Source organism: Pantherophis guttatus, chromosome 1, assembly GCF_059756535.1.
Source record: "Pantherophis guttatus breed Tessera chromosome 1, ASM5975653v1, whole genome shotgun sequence".
Lineage (NCBI taxonomy): Eukaryota > Metazoa > Chordata > Lepidosauria > Squamata > Colubridae > Pantherophis > Pantherophis guttatus.
Window position 1 is genome coordinate 150,684,335 of NC_142063.1, and position 15,866 is coordinate 150,700,200.

Here is a 15,866-nt window from a genome sequence, read left to right on the forward strand (position 1 = left end):
ATAATTCCCAGAGATCACATAGAATCATAAGCACATCACCAGTTATGAATTTAAGGACACTTTTCTGAATAGAGTTACAAATCTTCATAATTATCAAGTCAATTTCTAACCAAACCAAGAACAACTCACTACTAGTATTAATACAAACAGAATCTTTAAATGGAGAATTTTGTGAACTGGAGATAAAACATTTCCCATCACATATTTATTTCATTTAACGTGTACAATTCATTTAACATTAACATTTAATATTCATTTAACATTTCCAGTCTACTGTTTGTTCATCAAAACATACCCAGCACAAGGGGAACCATTACCTGTTTTTCAAATTTTAATTGCTGACACATTTGCAAGAAAAGACAAAATTTATGGAAATCACAAGCTTGTAAAAAAAAAATTGACTGGTCCCTTCAAGCATTTTAAGGGCTTCTGTTCCTTTTGTGCTTCGCAAGTTGCATTTAACATTTTAAGATGGGGTGGGGGGGGGATAACAATGAATGACAATGTATTCATTTGTTACAGAGAACAAAACACCATTAGATGGAATGCTATGTCATTAGCACAAAGGCACTCAGAGAATCATTTGAGTGGCAAAAAATGGGTCAGGGAGATTCAAGTGGCTACTCCAAAACCTTTTGATTAAAGTGTATGACAAAGGGAATGCTGATAAACAGGCTTTTCTTCAGCACAGCAAGAAGAAGCAAAAGAGAGAGAGCGGGGAAGAAGATTGATGGTGTGCAATGGAAGAAAAAATACAGTAGAGAATGAGTGATCAGTGCAGTGGTGCAGAAGAAAGATTAGTAATAGCAATAACACTTACTGTAGACTTATATACAGCTTCATAGTGCTTTACAGCCCTCTCTTAAGTGGTTTACAGATTCAACATATTGCCTCCAACAATCATTTTACCCACCTCGGAAGGATGGAAGGCTGAGTCAACCTTGAGCCTGGTGAGATTTGAACTGCCAAATTGCAGTCAGCCGGCAGTCGGCAGAAGTAGCTTGCAGTACTGCACTCTAACCATTGCGCCACCGCAACTCTTAGGCAGAGAAAAGAATTTGGAGGCATCATGAAAAGGCCAGTGGACACTAAAAAAAAAAAAAAAATAGAGCTTGCGAGCTGCAGCATGATGTGGAGTGTGAAAGTTGAGCGTGAAGCACAGGATTGTGGTGAGAAACAGAAAAAAGAAAGCACCACACATATCTCTTTGAGCGTCCATACAAAAGGCAGGATATACATCTAATAAATAAACACGTAACAAAAGAAAGTGAAAGGGACATTTTTGCTATGGTGGGTCTCATTCCTAGGCCTTGTATCTGGGAGCATAGGAACCTGGCATGGCCTGTTGTCCCTGCTTATTCTCAGAATGGTGCTAGAAAAATGAAAAACAGAGTAACCGTTTGAGAGACACTCTACCAGCCTAGCATTTGAATGAAGATGCAATATTTCCCTCTAGATCCCGCACCCTCTTTAAATTCTCCCTGGATGTGGTTGCTTGCTTCTAAGCATCCTCATCTTTTTTTTATGGAGTGTGTTCAAGTTGCTAATGTTGTTCCAGGCAACTTAAAGATCATTTATCATATACTTTGCTGTCTGAAAAGACTTATTGTTTGGGGGAATAACATTCCCTAAAACACTTGTCCTCAACAGGTTTCTGGATAGGAGCGCTTCTCACTAATATAGTGATGTTGTTTACCCAACAGAAATTCAGCCTTAGTAGCAGATAAAAAATATCTATAATTGCCTCTTCAATTCGGTTTTCAATATATCTTTCACATATCCACAGAGGCAATAATTAACAAAAAAAGTTATAACTTTGGAAAGCTTTCCTCAGAAAATCCCATTAAACCTGTCCCCATCTCTGATACTGTTTGAAAGCAGCCTCAAGGTGCATAAAATCTGAGGAGTGTCAGGTGCCATAAAACAGAGGCAGTAAAAGCAAAGCAGCGATAGGCAAAAGGGATGTTCGTGCTGCTACTTCAAAGTTGGGTCACAGCTGGAAAACGACTCACAGTTTGTGACTTACCTGTTTCAGGTTTCTTTGATGCAGTGCTGGTGGATCAATAAATATTTTAAGTGAATAAATTTTACAGTTCCATAATTATTAGCAGCAAAACAAGTCAAAGAGATGCTGGCCACATCACTATTTATCTCCATGATGGCTTGTACTAATTCTTGGTAGGGCAAATGCACTTATCACATTTATTTATTTATTTCTATTGATCGATATGGCCACCCATATCAGTAATGCAGCTCTGGCAGCCTAACACAGGTTTTAAAATACAATAGAAAAATGCATATAGTGGTATTAAAAACCACTATAGTTGTCTCCCTCAAACATAGTACACTGTATAAGCATTATGGGCTGAATTATTTTCCTGATTGCAGTACTTGGGAAAAGAATCAGGCTTTCAAACGTTTCAAATCAAAAGGTGAGGAGCCAACCTACTCTCAGGTGGTACCCAGTGGTGAAATCCAATTTTTTTTACTATCGGTTCTGTACGTGTGGCTTGGTGGGCGTGGTGTGGCTTGGTGGCTGTCGCTTGGTGGGCATGGCAGGGGAAGGATACTGCAAAATCCCCATTCCCACTCCACTCCTAGGGGAAAGATATTGCAAAATCTCCATTCCCACCCCACTCTGGGGCTAGCCAGAGGTGGTATTTGCTGGTTCTCCGAACTACTCAAAATTTCTGCTACCGGTTCTCCAGAACCTGTCAGAACCTGCTGGATTTCACCCCTGGAGGTACCTCAGACAGGTGCAGCCATGGAAATGACATACTAGCTGACCCACTAGATAGCCGTCCCTTATCAATAGGATCTGGAGCACACCTTTCCTACCCAACTTAATGGGATGAGCAATGACAATGAGAATAAGACAATCCCTCAAATACCCTGACTTTATGCCATATAGAGGACATGGTAGGTGAATAGTACTAGCACCTTGAATTGCACCCAGGAATAAATAGGAAGCAGTGCAGCTTGTGGAGCAGAGTGCGACATGGGCATAATATAGATATATCCATAATCATCCATATTATCTCGTTCCAGATTAACTGAAGGTCCTATATAGTTTATAAGAGCAGCCCCATGTATAGTACAGTGCAGTAATCCATATGGTCAATTCTTAAAATGCGAGTGACCATGTACAGTGCCTCCTAAGGGCACAATTGATGTACAACGCAAAGCTATACAAAGCCTCCTGCCAGCCATGGTGATCCACTACTATTTGAATAGGAACTGTGAGTCCAAGAGAACTTCCCAAGTGTGCATCAGTTTTGTCTGGGAGAGTGCAAAAACGTTGCATGCAGGAGGACCCTAAGCAGGGGTAAAATCTAAAATTTGTTACTACCAGTTCTGTGGGCGTGGCTTGGTGGTGGTGGTAATGTGACGGTGGGCGTGGCCAACTTTTTTTTTAACTTTTAAAAACATTTTTTCTACAACCTCTCCGTAAGGAGTCCAAAAATGCACTTGATCCAGAACTCAAGAAACTTCAAGGCAACCACCTTCCCTATAAAGGGAAGGTTGAAGACAGGTTGAAAGTTCTCCAAAGTGGTTGGGTTTAGTGATTCCTTCTCGAAGAGGCACATGCACTTTGCACATGCATATGCATATGCACATGCATATGGTACATGGGCACATGCATGTGCCCATGTACCATAGAGCACCTCAGTCCCAAATGAAACATCATTACCATTAAACATCCCTAAGAGATAATTAAAAAACAATAATATAACATTATTTAGCTGTGAAATAAATGATAGATGCATGCCCATAAAACAAAGCACTGCCAGTTTTTTTTTTTTTAAAAAAACACATTATAAAGTGTGCAGTAATGCACTTTATTTATGTTACACCTTTTAATTTAACTTTACTTGCAATGTGATTCCCTGCAGGTGTATTCAAGCTGTAGAGCCCAATGATCAGGTGTGTCACTGTGCTACGTAATGTAGGTATTTCCAGGTAGGGATAGTTAACCAACTACAGTATATTGGCTGGAAGCGACTGTCTGCGAAGGCTTCTGGATTAGGGCTGAAAGGTGAAAGCGGAAGCAGTATGCTCCGTCCCATATTTGGGTAGACCAGGTTGCTCTGATAGACAGGTCTCACCAGAAAAACACTTAACCAACTATAGTTTACCTTCAATAATAGACTTTTACTAGCAGGTTTCTGTATATCGTAGGGACGCAGTGGCTCAGTGGCTAAGACGCTGTGCTTGCCGATCGAAAGGACAGCAGTTCAGTTATTTGAATCCCTAGTGCCGCGTAACGAGGTGAGCTCCCATTAGTTATCCCAGCTTCTGCCAACCTAGCACGTAAAAAATGCAAGTAGAAAAATAGGGACCACCTTTGGTGGGAAGGTAACAGCGTTCCATGCGCCTTTGGCATTTAGTCATGCTGGCCACATGACCACAGAGACGTCTTCAGACAGCGCTGGCTCTTCGGCTTTGAAATGGAGATGAGCACCGCCCCCTAGAGTCAGGAACGACTAGCACATATGTGCGAGGGGAACCTTTACCTTCTGTATACCAGTGGGTACTTCAAATAATACCTTTGGTAGGGAAAATAGTACCAACATGCTGATTTAGATAGCATTTGAAATTCTTAGTTATCTCATCCCCAGCTTGGGGCACAGGAAGAGAAGAAGAATTCCATGGCAAAGTCCATCTTGCAACCTGATAGGTTACCTACAGTATATGCATGGATGTGTGTGTGTGTGTGTGTGTGTGTGTAAAAACTCAGCCTCTCTTAAAATGTGTGCTTTGTTCCCTCCCCTGCAGACTTTTGAAACAAAAGCTGTTGCCTCCAGCTTTTACCACTGTTACCTGTAAGGTGAGCACATCAGTTGCAGAGGTATGGCAACCAGGCTGCTTCTTTGCTCCAGGCCTTCTTAAATAATAGATTTGCAAGTCAAAGCCGTAGGAGATTTGGTGTCTTTTAGCTGCTCTTAAGTGTATGACTTTCTACTGGCTCTTGCTTAGGTAAATGAATCGATGCGACGCAAGTCTTCACATTCCCAGCTTTCTTGCAATAAGCACCGCACACCACCACAACAGACGCACAAGTGTGGACATTGGCCGAAAGAAATGAAGAGTGGTAAGATAAGCCTATTATACATGTTCAGCTTAATGGATTTCTGGAAATATATTACCTAGCACACTGCCTGACACAGTTGTCCTAATAAATGAAAATGAGAAGATAAAAGAAAGTCAAATAAGCAAGTGCACAGGCTCTAGTTTACTCTCCATGAGTATGAATAATGCATGCATTTTGTCCTCTTCTATTAAGCAAAGCAGTGTGTCAGTTTTGCATACATGGTGTGCCGAATGCTAATTGGGAATTAATGTCTTGGTGTAAGGCGCCTACCTCAGAATTGGAGCACCTGTTTAGTTTAGTATGGTGAGAGTTACTAAGTGCCACTCGTTTTCCATATTTTTATTCTCTTTGTAATAGAAGTATGTAATTCTTCTGCCACTTACATTAGGCTGATCTATATAGATGAAAATATAATTGAATCTGCTTTTAAAATTAGGATTTAAAAAATCTAATCCTTTCTTATATCCCGCATTCTTTTTTTTTTTTAAAAAAGCTTTTTCATTCTGGTATGTCCTAATCTTGTTTGACATGATTTATTGAAAGGAAGTGAAATTTCAGAAACACATTTCAATTACTATTAGAAGCTCTAATTAATCATTGAAAGACTATAGATAGATCCAGATAAATTTGTGGAATGCAGTAAATAGCCGGCATGCACTAACATTAGAGTTAGAAATAGGAAAGCTTCTTTTATGGTGAGATCCCAAGGAAGAAAAGGCTGACATTAATAGGAATCCGTTCATTCCTCTTTTCAGGAACATAGAAATGGCTATGAACCCATGGAGATCAGTTACAACCAGGTTCCTTTATGGAAACCCATACTGGATAGAAATGTTACTTGGAAAAAAAACGGGAAAAAAAAATTACCATGAAAGTAATGTTTTAAAACTAAACTTCAGACCACAATGTGTCCTTCCATACATATGATACTGAAATAATATGATCTGTGTAAGACGAGCAACAACAAAATCAGCACGTATTTGTAAGAAAATGGTGTGTATAAAATAGGATAATGCTGAGGTGTTGGAAAAATGCAATCATATCCCGTAGAACGAGTCAGAGAAGGCCTTGCGTTACAGTTCCAATTTTACAAAACCAAGACTGATTACGGTAGTCCATTTCTGAAAAGTGAAATTGTAAAAGAATTTTCAGAGTCAGGATGAAATGCAGCCTAGATTTTGAGCTTGGCTGAAATTCAGCTTAAAATTTCCATGGCAGGACAAAGATATCAATAGAAAATATCAAATAATATCAAAACACAGTCTGAAATGTGAAATTAGACCGAGAGAATTAAATATTTCACAGAATGTTTGAAAGGGTTGGATTCTACCCTTCGCATCGTGCCCGCACGCACGCACTTGCTTTGTGTGCGTGCGCACTCTCCTGTGCATGCACAGAAGCTTTTGTGCATGCGCAGATCACCTATGATGACATCTGGATCATTGGGCGGAGCCTCCCGCCTGTTTTACTACCAGTTCTTGTGAACCAGTCCAAACCGGGGGCAACCCACCACTGGTGTAGGGTCTCCTGCTTGGGTGGGGGTTGGATTAGATGACCTACAAAGTCCCTCCCAATTTTGTTAATCTAATCTTAGTTAAATTGGGAAATGCTGAAAACACAACCATTGAAAGTACAAGCAATATTGAGCAGCATCTTGAAAAACAGCACCAGTTACAAGTTAAGTCTTTAGGAAAAATGTTTCAGGCAAGCAGCTCTCTACAAATTGGTCCAACTTCCTTTTCCTATCAGCCCAGCCAATGCTGATTCTCAGTTGGAGATTAAGCAAGGCATGTAAAATATAAGGTCTCTCCTTTTTAATTCTTTCTTCGTTGTTCAGACAGGCAGGTGAAAAAGAATCAACAGCCAGGAAAGCAAAATCAAGGTCAAAGGGGTCTACAAACTGCTGAGCATAGACTTTGGCAATGGCCCCAAGAATGCCAATCCTTTATTAAGTCTCTAATAAAAGAATTCCGACATGTAATATAAAATGTTCATGTCATCTCTAGAGATGTAGCCAGGAGGAGAAAGTGTATCAAGCTAGCATTTATTCATTTTAAAAAGCTGTGGCTATCGTGTAAAAAACAAAACCCCGAACAGGTGAGAAATACCGTCCTTGAGGCCTTGAAATGAAAAGATATCTCCCTTCTCTTTTTCGGTTTCTCTTATTTCTATCATTAATCTAAGAGCTGTGGGAACAATTTAGATAGATTTGACAAGTGAAGCTCCATTTACTTTCTTATTTTGATTAATATCAGAGGGTTAAAACGCAAATTAATTTGTCCCCAGGAAATTATGGGGAGGGGGGGACAAAGCCTTGATTATTGGGTACTTGAACTGTGCAAGAAAGTAACCCTACATTCAGAAAGGTTTAATACAAGAAAAAGTGTGAATAAGATTGCAGCTGATGAATAGAGCAAATGGGAGCTGCCCCTTCCAAAAGTTAAACTTAATAGCTAATTTTTAAACAAAGGGCATATATTTTATTTGTACATATTAACATGCATGTCATGCAAATGTCAGATGCAAATGAAGACAAGAACAATTCTTATCAGTAGTTAGAAAGTATAAAAAGTAGGGCCGGATGCGTTATGCGAAGGCCACGGCCACCCCAGCTCTGCAAAGGGAAAAAACATAACGAAACATCATGTGACAGCAATGTGACGCCGCGAGTTTGACACCCGTGATGTAACAGGATGTAACACCACATTATAAATGTTCCTAACATTGTGATTTAGGCTTAGGTCTAAACAATGCTCATTTAATGTATTTTCCTTTCCAGATGTTAAACCTATATAAAATTTGAGAATGAAATAAATGTCATGTCCAAATATCACATATTTATCATATAATTGAGTATAAATCCCTATTGTTGTATAACTAGGAATAGATCATTTTATTTATTTATTTATTGGTTCGATTTATATGCCGCCCTTCTCCGGAGACTCAGGGTGGCTTACAATGCGTTAAGCAATAGCTTTCATACTTTTGTATATACCTGCTTAGTAGGGCTTTCAGCACCCCCTAAGCGATGTTCTTTTTTATACAAAGTCAGCTTATTGCCCACACAATCCGGGTCCTCGTTTTACCTACCTCAGAAGGATGGAAGGCTGAGTCAACCTTGAGCCTGGTGAGATTTGAACTCACAGTAATTGCAGGCAGCTGGCAGCTAAGTGCTACTTCAACAGCACTTTAGTCTGCTGCTCCACCAAGGCGCCTTCAATCATGGCAATTAGAGCACTATATGTTAGGATTTCTAGTGAGCCTTTATAAAAGAAACAGATTCAAGTTTATCTGCACATGTTGTTCGAAATATGGATTGAGAGTTTTGCTGGAACAGCTTCATATGCAATACTGTACCTATCTTAGAGGCTGTTTGGAAATCAAGTCAAGTGCTATGGTCAAATTTATTGCACATGTAAGGGCTTAGAGTCATAGTGAATGTGTCCTCCTGATGAATAATCATGGCTGAATGTCAGATTTATAATTGCTTTATAATTAAACCACTGAACCATACATAATTTGTGATAAATATCATATACTGATTATTAGAAGGCAAACCCTTTGCAAAAAAAAAGCCTGTTTGGTATTAACTTTGCATTCACCCTGCCAATCTTCCTTCCCCAGCTCAAGCATGGATTGGAGAAATTTTGCTTATTCCCTTTGCAATCCCAGATGATCACAACATCCAGCAGTATAACTCCCATTAGTGACCTTTCTCTCTCCAATTTAATCTTACAGTCTGGAAACAGGTAGTCACTAAAACACAAAATACACACACACTGTTGAAAGAAATATCTAGGTCCAATTCCAAGCCAGGAGAAAGGCTCTGGAAACAAAATGGAGGCTGATTGGAAAGAAAGTTGATTGATGAACAGAACCACAGTGTTCAGTTCTGGGACAGCTGACAAAATGGAGTTGAAAGTGGGTGGATTTTTATACCTTCTTTGGGGTTTGTATTTGAGCTTCCTGTTCCTGTGCAAGAACATGTCCTTTAATATTCTATTGGCTGTTGTCAGATTCCCATGGGGTCATGGCTGGCTCTATAGGCAAAAGGGGAAATGCAAATCCTAGGTGTTTGTCTGAGTTAATCTTGTCAACGTAACTGCTTATCTGGAGTTTCTGTCTGGCTCAATCTTTCTGAATGGATTACCAAATCTGCATTTGTAAAAGCTGGCCTCCTCAGTTTCTGCTTGGGGCAGGGAGACTGATGCCGATTACTGCCTCCCTTAAGATTTTTTTTTTCATTCCTCCTTTAGGGGAAACATTCTATCCTGCCTTTTTAATATCCCCCAAAATATTTTATTCTCTAGGTGGGTGATGACTTTCTACAACACACACACACACACACACACAAAGAGAGAGAGTGGGGAGAGAGAGAGAGACAGAGAGAGACAGAGACAGAGACAGAGACAAACACAATATCACCATTTGCAGGAGATTACATAGTATGAGGATTGCTTGCTTGAATGGAAGAGTTTCAAGGGTAGGAGCACAAACAACTGGACATCTTGAGTCTTAACGTTTTTAGTAAAGAAATTTGGTGTTTTGGTGCTCGGAAGGCACAGAAAGGCAGGAAAGCCAGCTGAGAGAAGAATAAAGCCCTTTTTCATTCTGAAACAAACTCACCTGCAGAATTTGACTCTTGCAAAAGGCCCAAAGACTTACCTTTTGAGTGGTCTGTAGCACAACTCTTTTGATGATCCTTCTCACAGATGGGTTTAAGCAGGTTCTGCTCAGTTCTAGAGAACCGGTAGCAGAAATTTTGAGTAGTTCAGAGAACCAGTAAATACCACCTCTGGCTGGCCCCTGGGAGGCAGATCATGGACACAAAGCAAGCAGATCCTGTTTGGCTCATATTTGGATTTGAAGAACTGCAAGGGAATCCTCACTTGTCAGGCATTTTTCTGGGCAAAGTTAACTAAAATCCGCTTTACAATAATGGAGAAATTATACATAATTTCTGCTGCAACAATAGGGAAATTAAGGAAAGCTGGCCCTCCACACATTTGTGGTGTGCACACAGAGGAGGAAATTGTTAACTAATGATTTAAATCATCCTCCAAATGCATATCACTCTGTATACTCAACTTTTATAAAATATCAAAGTTCCTTAGCTAACATTAGACCATGGCAACTTGACTATAGCTGGGTTCTGAAAGCAATAAGAAAGAAATGGAAATGAAATGAAATGGAAAAAAAAAGTACAAAATGTCTTCCCTTGCAGAACAGGCAATATACACAGTATGAAGACAGAAACAAAGATACAGAACTGAAGAGATGGAGATAATTGCCTATAGATATGCACCTATACCTATACCATCTATACCTATAGCTAATTTTTATCCATGTCATCCCCAATTCTGCATTTATTGCCTTTCTACTAACAAACTCTTGTTGTAAAAAAGGTGGAAAGGTTGCCTGTCTGAACGGAAATAAATAGATCTTCATCCGTGTGAGCATGAGCATATCCCATGCCATGAAGGTATTTCCTCTTGGGCACCTTAAATTCTGCCTTCCTTTTTCCAGTGGGAAAGAGCCAGTTTGGTGTATGGTTCAAGGCACTGGACTAGGAACGATGAAACCTGATTTCTAAATATCTATGGAGATTCTCAGTCATCCAGAGAATGAGTTGTCCCAAAGGTGCTTTCGAGTCAGAACTGAAAAAGCTTCTTGGATGAGAAGTGAAATGTCTTCAAGGAAAAACCAAGTCCAGTTGCCTTTTGTGAAAGAAAGCACCATTGGGACAAGCTGATTTCTAATTCTCCTTGGACGTGGCTTTGGGTCAGTCACTCTCTCTCAGTCCTAACAAAGAAGATGTGAACAAGTCAAACTGTTGCACGAAAACTGCATATAATCATCAAAAGTCTCATTTGTCTCAAAGAACAGAAACAATCATATAATACATTTCAGTGGTGATGTTGCTTAGGGTTTAGGCTTTTACCACATAAAGCAAGTTGTCAGGCCCTCCAGATCCTCTTTCTTAAAAAGTGGGATGGCAACCACATTATTTCCTTCCCCGCCCCATCACCATGCAAGTACACACAAACACACATCTACCATAGTCTGTAGCGTAGAATTCTTCCTCTGTAGCATCTCCTCCATTCGTTTTAGCTACAGTTAATGAGCCCCGAAGCACCATAATAGTCAATGAGCCGAAAAGGTTTGCACACTGTTTGCAGTTCATCGGTTGGATTAAATGACACATGACAAGATGTAACAAAACTCTGTTTGGCTTTTTATAAAATAAGCAAAACATTTTTACAGAGAAATTTTGAAGAAAGGCAGGCAGGCAGGCAGGCAGGCAGGCAGGCAGGCAGGCAGGAAGGAAGGAAGGAAGGAAGGAATTCACCTTTTTTGTTAAGACTATTTTTTAAAAATCTCAGAAGATGTAGTTAGACTTGTTGCAGCAAGGGAAACATGCCAGCAAAGCTGGGATGAGTTTAAAAAAGAGAGAGAAAATTAAACAGCCTCTTTCCTCCCTTTCTTTTCTCAGTTATAACTGCACCCTTCCAAGATACTTGCGTGGGAATGTTGTATTCTGTGTTATTTTGGATGGCTTTACAGATAAGCCCAAATGGGAGGTAGAAATATGAGGAAGGGGAGTAATATTACATGGGAAGGCACCATGCTTCTATATTCTATAATCATGTTTATACCTGCCTGACCTATTTCGTCCCCAGTCTTAGCCTGTGACCTACTCCAAAGCTGGTATTACTTAATTCAACACAGCCCATGTAGCTGTGGAATTTAGGGCACAGAGTTGAAATGCAAGGTAATGATGAGGTTACAGTCAGGAGAAAGGTACAGATGGTTATTTATTAACATAATTGTCAATCAGCATTGGTGAGTGTAAGGCAGGGGTGAAATGCTACCTTTTTGTTTATATTTTTTTACTACCGGTTCAGGCGAACCGGCCCTAACTGGTAGTAAAAAAATGTAAAAAAAAAAGTTCCGACGATCAGCTGAGCGACGCATGATTGTCGGAACTTTTTAAAAAAACTTTTTAAGCATTTTTTTTACTACCGGTTCTCCGGAACCAGTAGTTAAAAATGCTTTAAAAAGTTTTTTTTTAAAGTTCCGATGATCGCACGTTGCTCAGCTGATCGTTGGAACTTTCTTTTTTTTACTTTTTAAGCATTTTTTTACTACCGGTTTGGGCGAATAGGTAGTAAAAAAATGCTTTAAAAAAGTAAAAAAAAATGGTTCGGACGATTATGCGGCACAGCTGTACGAAAAACAGGGCCTGCAGAGGATTTGGGAGGCCTACAGAGTGTTCCTGGGGGCCAGGGAGGGCAAAAACTTTTTTTTCTTGTTTACCTCTTCAAAATCTTGGTGCATCTTATACTCCGGTGCATCTTATAGTCTGAAAAATATGGTAATTTAAAAATGAAAGTCAGGAATAGCTTATTAAAAAATATGAAAAATTCGCAGAGAGAACAAAAACTCCTGTTTTACTTATGATAGAGGAATAGGAAGAGCAGAAGTTTTCATAATTCCAACATGCAAGAGGCAGCATCCAGCCGACCTTGACCGATCTAAACAAATAAATAAAAAGCTAAACAGAGTCAGATATGGTTAATATTAGAATGGGAGATCCCATGCTTCCCATCCTTAGTCTGGGAAATTGAAAAAAAAATTTCAGAAGAAAACAGTGGTAAAACATTTAAGTTTTATTACTGGAAAACCGTACCTGTTTGTGTGCATGTAGTCATTAAAAATAAAATCTGAATCCAGTGAGTCTTGCTCTCTGCTTAAAGCATACATACGTAGATAACTTGCCCTTTGCTTCCATTTCTTGCAATAAAATTCTTCTCCCCTTCAGTCCTGATTTGCTAATCTTGTATGTGCAGGTGGAAAGGAAGAAATGACTATTTCCTCAAAATAAATTTTATTAAATTTTCCAAGTTAAAATCAACATAAGACAAAAACATTGATTATACATAACAACAAAAACCATACATTCCCCTCCCTCCCTCCCCCATTCATAATACTAGACATACAAACACATCCATCCCGGCAGATAATATTCCTGCCCTCATTAATAAATAATTATGCCCACAACACAGAACAAAATAAATAATCCCCAAATATGGTTTTCAAACAATTATCTTTCAATCTAGATAAGTATATCTCTCCTCATATTGATTTAGGCCCTCACTTCATCTCAATCCTTTTATTCAACCACTGTCCCAACTTTGAAAAAATTCAGAATCCTCTTTTTCTTTCAACCTATACGTCATTCTGTCCGCTTCAGCACTCTAACACACTCTCACACACTTGCCCTTTGCTTCCATTTCTTGCAATAAAATTCTTCTCCCCTTCAGTCCTGATTTGCTAATTTTGTATGTGCAGGTGGAAGGGAAGAAATGACTATTTCCCTATTACACCTCTACTTGTAATGTAGCAGTGAATCAGTGATCTGGAATAGGATTGCTAGGAGGGGTGGTGAGAGAAGCAATGAATTTTTAGCTCTCCTCCTGTGACTCTCTTTAAGATAATTGGGTTTTTTTTTCCTTGAGATTGCTGCAAGAGAACCAGTGATCTAGAATTGGGCTGCTTGGAGGCAAAGGCCAGGTAGGAAATTTCCGACTCAGATGTTCCTGCTGAAGAACACTTCGATCTCTGCTGTTGTAGAAAATCTGTAACCTGCAGAGGAAAGATTGGGAGATGATTTTTTTCATCTGATTGCTCTAACCCTGCCCAAAAGGAATAAGTTCTCCTGGGTTTGTGGTATGGATATACAGTAGTGGCCAAAATTATGGAAACCTTTTGGGAAAAATGTATTTTTGAGGTTTGATGGCTAATAACACCACTTTTTTTGGGAGTTTCAAGATAATCGTATTCCACTGCTGGAATGGCCTGGGAATAGCCCAGACCCAATTGAAAATCTATGGAGCCAACTAAAGAAACTTGTTAGTCAGAAGCGACCCAGCAATAAAACCCAGTTAATAGAAGCAATCATTCAATCTTGGTTTCAGATTATAACAGCTGCAGAACTAAAAGACTTGGTCCACTCCATGGGAAGACATTGTAAGGCCGTAATTCATGGTAAAGGTTACCCAACTATTAACTGACATGGTGATAATTTTTGTATCTCTCATTTTTTCTATAGTGATATTTTTGTATATCTTGTTTTTTCTATGGTGATAATTTTCACTTTTCTTCTTTATACTGTAACTGCTATTCTAATAGCAAATCCTTCATAAAAATTATTGTGTTACATTCTTGATTAAATTATCTTTCCATTGATATCTAATTTTATGGTACTACTCCAAAAAAAAGTGGTGATATTAGTTAGTTTTAGAAAATATAGTTTTCCCATAAGATTTCCACAATTTTGGCGACTACTGTACATCAAGAGAATTAGGTATGGATGAGATGTGAGGTGTTATGACACATTATGTAAATTACAGCTGGAATAAAGACAAGCTCATCAAATAACAAATCAGCATAAGCAATGTAAGGGCTCAGTCACACCTCATGATCCAGTCAGCTTATGGATACTAAAGTATATGTACAGTTGGGAAACCATTTGCTTAGCTCTACATTTGAGACCAGACAATATCTGGGTTCTGAACTCTTCAAGAAATTGATACCAACCTCTCCCCCCACCCCATTAGCCAGTGATTGTGCCTGAATTAGCTTCCTATTGCTTTTTAATAAAACTGTCAATTGGCACAGGATAAACTGCATAAGTAACCATCTCACTAAAGATGGATGCTATTTGTCAAGGCGAATAAATTGCACAGAATTATGGAATGACTCAACATGCAACGAAAAGAGTCCATAGGACCACATCACTCGTTTGATAACAGAATACTTCTTTGAACAAAGTATCTTGAAAAATGGCTGATAATAAAAGTGGCTATATAAATAGAAAGGAGAGTGATACTTTTATCCCTCCTTCACTTCAGCTCAACATCACAATACAGTGCCTCTGTTTCTCCTCTTTCCTGCTGCGAGAAATTTAAGAGAGCACCACATCTACTTGTCATAACAGTCTTCAAGAGCAGAATGAATCGATTATCCATCTTCTTTAGTTAAAACCTCCTTTTGGAGTGATTTTTTTAAAATAATTATGAAATTGTTGCTGCTTCATTGAAATAGACAAGAATACAGTTGCTGGCAGCTTCAGGAATATGAAGTAGCCATGCAACAATATATTTTACTTGGAACTTGATCATCTAATTTCTACAGCACAGGCACATTTCTCCCTGGGGTGATTTCTTATTTAGGGCCTTTGCACTAATTACAGCATGATAGGCCTGAATTAATATTAATCTCTTGGGGGTGAAGAGGAAAGTGTATTCAAGGCTGTAGTATTCATGGCTTTGATAGCTGGATGTTGGGGATTTTTCTTGCTCTTTTAGTAATTTTTTAAAAAATAGTTTTTGTTTTGGTGGTGGTGCAGTATTCTTTTGCTTAGAATGCAGTATTGTAGGCTAATCCTGCTGACTGTCGGCACTTCAATCCTGATGGGCTCAAGGTTGATTCAGCCTTCCATCCATCTGAGATTGGTAAATGAGGACCAAGATTATTGGGGGCAATATGCTGACTCTGTAAACCACTTAGAGAGGGCTGTAAAGCGGTATATAAGTCTAAATGCTATTGCTATGGTTGGGTGCACAGTCAGCCAGATGTTTAGACTGAAATTGGCATTTTTGTCCATCTATTGAGTGCTTCCCAAGGATCTGGGATAAGCACATGCTGTTGCCTGATGGTGTTAAAGAAGTCATTGTAAAGTCTTAAAGCTGCCAAGTTTGAAGACCTCTGC